Raw genomic sequence first — 5,699 nt, forward strand, 5'->3', positions numbered from 1 at the left:
GGTACGTGATTCTGTTTCTGTTTCATAGATAGGTTCATTTGTGTCATATTTTAGATTCCACATATCATACGGTATTTGTTTTTCTCTTTCCGACTTACTTCACTTAGTATGATAATCTCTAGTTGCATCCATGTTGCTCCATATGGCGTTATTTCATTCTTTTTATGGCTGAGTAGTATTCCATTGTATACATGTATCACATCTTTATCCATTCATCTGTCGACGGACATTTAGGTTGTTTCCATGTCTTGGTTATTGTGAATAGTGCTGCTGTGAACATTGGGAAGCATGTATCTTTTTGAATTATAGTTTTGTCTGGATATATGCCTAGGAGTGGGATTGCTGGATCATATGGTAACTCTATTTTTAGTTTTCTGAGGAACCTCCATACTGTTTTCTACAGTGGCTGTACCAACTTACATTCCCAAGCTGGTGCTTTTTTCTTAATCCTTTTGACCATGGCAGTGAAGTTTTAGGAACAATCAGCTTTCATCTGAACTGACCAGGAATGTGGTACAGGAGATCATGTGTGTATCAACGCAAGTCTTTCTGCAGCCTGATCCCAGGTGGTAGAACATAGGAGGCTGTAACATAACCACATGCTTGCAGTGCTTCACAAACATCGTGACCCCCCCAAATAATTATATTTCATATTACAACTCAGTAGACACATAGACACACTCAATATACATAACTGAGAAACTTCTAAAATAATACTTTAGTATCTTTTAAAAAGTAAAAACACAACAGATTTAATTTAAATCTAAACATTTATTAACATAGAAAGATCCTTAAAAATACAAAACACAATCAACAACAATAAGAAGAATGCAGCTGTTGACTCTGCAAATTGGTTTCATGACCCGCTAATAAGTTAGAACTCTCAGTTTGAAATAAACTGATCTTGAAGATACAGAGGAAATGCTTCCTGAGCACTTTGCTGAATGAAGCCTCTCCTTTACACTCAGTCTTGGCCACTTCCCTTTGGTTATCATTTTATCTCTTCCTGTTTAAGTGCAAACAGCCTTCATATCCCTGAACTAAGTCCTCTTTTGTTATTCATTCACTCTGTTATCTCAAACCAGACGACTAAAGGGAGTGATCTTTGTAGCTGTAAATGCAAATTAGAATACACTTGATGTATGCTTTTTCTTTCCCATAAGTTCAACTGGGCATAGAGTTTTGCTTTTGACTTAACTGAGCAAGTGACTAAGTAAAAGAAAGTGTACATGTAAAGGCCTCTCTACACTTGTAGAATGAGATCTAGTCTGTGAAAGATGACAATAATCTTAGTGCCATCTATCACTGTTATTAATGCTCAAGGCCCTGGCCAAGCAGTACCAGGACCTTTCTATTCTTGTCTAATTTCTTCTTCTCTTTCTCATACCCAGGGTGACATGCTTACAATTCCCTTCCTTGCCAGAGCACACACATCTTCACAACAGCCTCAGCTTTGTACCATCTGCTCTCCACAGAAGAGCCATGGGAGGGCAGTCAGAACTCTCTGAGTTTCCTCTAGAACTGTTTCTCTGTGTTCCCTGCACTCTCTCAAGCTTCTCTTTCCTGGAGTAAGATGGATTCACTCATCCATTTAACAAATGAGTACCCAGAACTTTCTCTTTCCAACTACTCTGATGACAAATGAGACAGATAAGATACCTGCTCTCAGGGGACTTACAGTGTGGCTAAGAAGACAATTAGCAGGTGTTAACAGTAAGGTATGATGATCATTGTAGCAAAGGAAGACACAGTCACAGGCAGGGCAATCAAAGACAGAGTCCAGATGTAAGAGAAGGCATCCCTTGAAGGAATGACTTTTGAGCTGGACCCTGAAGAATGATGCCTAAAGTGTCTGTAAGGATCAGATTGTTCTAAGTAAGGAAATGGCTTACTAGAAATGTCAGAGGTGAGAGAGTCTGCCCCTGCATGAGGTTTTCAAGGAACCGACAGCAACCAGGAAGGCTGGTACGAAGGAGACTTGGAGACTGAGGCAAGAGCCACATTATCCTCGCCTTTCAATAAGCCAGGTTGAGAACACTTCAATGTCTTTATGACCAATAAGAATGGAAATCCATTACAGTACTTTAAGTGGGGGAATGACAGAGCCGTATTTATATTTTGGGAAGATCATTTTAGCCTCAGGGTGCGGAATGACTTGGTCAGGATTTAGTGTTTGATTGTATTGAGGGTGAGGGAAAGGGGAGAAGCAACAATGGTTTGCCTCCTTGTCAAGTCAATAAAGTTATGAACAATTAAATTGCCTTCCTCAGCTTGGTAAGGGACTGAGGGTACATCCCCCAGGAAAGAGCTGATCAGTTAAAAGACTGTTTTGTTTCCATCTCTTTCTTTCTACCCTCAAATAAATCATCATGCTCTTGACTCTTAAATTATCCTTCTTGTCTGGAAATGCTCTGCCTTGGATCAGAATGTCTAAACAAACTCTCCATTCCAGAGGAGCACTATTGCCTATGGTAATTAAGGCAGCATGTTTCACTTGGTGGGATTCTCAAAGCCTGGCTGTTAATTAGGCCTCGGGTAGCACCCTCATCCCCATCCCTAGGCCGACCTCCTTTTTCTTTTCTTGGAAGTTCAAGGCAAGTTCCTAGCAAGTGGAGCCTAATTTAACCTCCCAGGATTGCTGGGAGGCAAGTCAGCCTGGGCCTGTCTGCATCCGTGTTTTCCAGCTGAGGACACCAAAGCACAGGTTGGTCAAGCAATGCTTGGTCTGTCACCCAGCAAGGTAGCCACAGAACTTGGAAAAGCGCCAAGGAACATATGTCTTAGTCTTTGTTTAATAAGAGCAGTGATTTTCACACTGCGGGGCCCCAAATTCAGCACAGGGGTCTGAGAGGTACACAAGGGGCCAAGGGGAAAGCTGAGTGGGGGACTCAGGGCTTCCTCTTCCCCAAAATTTCCTTTTCATATTCTGCCTGTTATGAGAATTATACATGTTTTCCTCAAATACCCTCATTTTACTGATCAAAGCTAAAACCCAGAGTGGTTACTTTAGAGATTTCCCAAGGTTAATCCATTTTGAATTATAGCAGAGCAAGCATTAGAACCAGGTTCTCTTAATTGCTTGTCTAGTTCTGTTTTCTCTGTGTATTGTGCTTGAGACTGTGTTAGAAGTATCCTGACCCTGTTGTCTTACCCAAGGATTGACTAACTGTAGGAATTTCATGCTGAGTTGGGCAGAAGGGCAAATCCTAACTTGTGAGAAAGCATGCGGCAGTGGGGGTGGGGATCAGAAAGGGGTCAGAAAGAAGAAGAGGGAGGATGTGAAAGGCATCCTTCAACTCATGCTCAATACACAGTTAGTACCTTAGCATCTCTATGAGTCAGGGCTCTCCAGAGAAACAGAAACAATAGGAGATAGATAGATAGATAATAAGAAATTGGCTCATGTGGTTATGAAGGCTTTCAGGTCCAATTTGCAGGTGGGCCAGCAGGTTGGAGACCCAGGGAGAGAGCCAATGTGCAAGTTCAAGGGCCACCAGGCAGGAAAAGTCAATATTGCAGGTGAAGTCTGATGGCAGTCTGTTGGTGAATTCTCTCTTACTTGGGGGGTGGGGAGGGTGAGGGGTGGTCTTTTTTCTCTTCAGGCCTTCAACTGATTGGATGAGGCCCACCCACATTATGGAGGACAGTATGCGTTACTTTACCAATTAAAATGTTAATCTCATCCCAAAATGCCCTCACAGGAACACCCAGAACAATGTTTGACCCAAATCTGAGCACCCCATGGCCCAGTCGAGTTGACACATAAGAGATGAACCATTGCAACATCCTTCAACACATGCACAGATGGTACCTTGAGCGTCCTTCAACTTGCACCTAACACACAGGGAACATCTTGAGTATCCTTCAACCCATGCTTAACACAGTATCTTGAGCATTCTTCAATTTGGGCACAACACACAGATAGCATCTTGAATTTGCTTCCCGCATCGGATTGACCAGGAATGTCAGTCACTCATTTGCATCCAAATTTAAAAAAATATATGTATTAAAAAAGTGAGATAGAATTGAATTTGCCTTCACTGATTGATATTGTTGTTTAATTGCTCATTAGGACCCAAGCCACCTGAGGGCAGGGACCATGTCTTCTTATCATATACACACTGTACATGCATGAATAAGTACAGTGACTTGACCTGGCTTGACCATCAGGTTCTTTGCCAAGAGGGATGCTGCTCCTGAGATTTCAGAGTCATTGGCCTCCCTAACGTGTTTCACTCACTTGGAACTTGCTGAAAAATCATCCTTTCGGCTTTAAATTATCATGCTTGATTTCATCCCAAAGGTGAGGTTTTTTTGGTTGAATGTTGAGAGAAACATCTCTGTTCAGCTGTTTCTGACACTCGGGAAGCTGAAGAAGTAGAAGAAGAAGGAGGAGGAGGGGGAGGGGGGGAGGAGGAGGAGGAGGAAGAGGAGGAGGAGGAGGAGGAGGAGGAGGAGCCGACCCTCAGCTTTATGCTGCAAAAATCATTTAAGATTATTTTTGCACATGAATAACTCCAACATAGAGTATATTTAAAATTTGAAACTTTCCATGCATCTGCATCTCACAGAGGAGGAAGTGGGATCATTTTGGAAAACTTTTTTTAACAATTGCATATCCATAGCAGTTTCAAGTGACCAAAAATTTGCTTTGTATATGCAGAGCCTAGATTTAAGGCACAGTTTCCATGGTTCTATGTTTGGTAAATACATAACAGCTCTATTTAATACTTAGTTATGGTTTTCTGTATATTTGATTATAAATTTGTTTGAGGTTAGGGATACTATATCACATGTCGAAAAGAAGGAATTGAAGGGTTTTTTTTTACTATTTTTACTTCTTTCTAAACCCGTGTTCTTTATTTCTCACACTCAAGGGAAGTTAAGCTTTACTTTTACTCATTAAACCTCAGCTCTGAGACCTCTTTGTTACTGGTTCCTTGTTCTTCTAGGGCCCATCGTTCTTGGTACTCTCCATCGCCTTGGTTGCATATATCATACTGTCTGCCTCCAACACTGGATTGTAAGCTTCCTTTCTAGGTCAGAGATTGTGTTTCATTTGCCTTTCCTTGAGGTCCTAACTGTGGGTCTGGTGTAATTGAGTGCTCACTGTATAACTGGATGATAGAAGGCAGGTATTCATACAAGGTGGTAGGAGGACCTCGGATATGGAAGAGCTCTAGACCTCTAGTCTGGTCTTCTGCCTCCACACTGATTCTACTTGTCATTGGAAACAATGTAAGTGTGCCTCAAGGCTTTTCTTTTTTTAAAACAACCTGTCCACTTCTGCACTCTTTTTATAAGTACGGACTACTCCCATGATCCTTACCGCCACTCTATTAAGAATCTTCCTTTCTCATGGTACACACATCTTTGTTACGCTTGACCTTTTTAGTTTACATTATGAAAAATAATAAAGCCATTAAAGTTTTCCAAATATATAATATTGAATATGCTTTAAAAACTATTCTCCCCCCATCTCTGCTACTCCAAGAAGCTGATATGTCCCCCAAGGTTGGGACAGTTTATATCTTTCAGTCACCTGTGTCCCCCTACTCCAGCCCATGAGAACGAAGGCTTTTAACATCATCAGAAATAGTGACTACACAGGAAGCTTGCTTTTTGAGTTCTGTTATCATGTTTAATTATCCTTGCAGTAAGGAAGCTCTGATTTAAATCCCTGTGGTTGCGTATCCTCT

This window comes from Aethalodelphis obliquidens, unplaced genomic scaffold, assembly GCF_003676395.1.
Source record: "Aethalodelphis obliquidens isolate GAN/ISIS:26980383/991018 unplaced genomic scaffold, ASM367639v1 scaffold7, whole genome shotgun sequence".
In the NCBI taxonomy this organism is placed as follows: domain Eukaryota; kingdom Metazoa; phylum Chordata; class Mammalia; order Artiodactyla; family Delphinidae; genus Aethalodelphis; species Aethalodelphis obliquidens.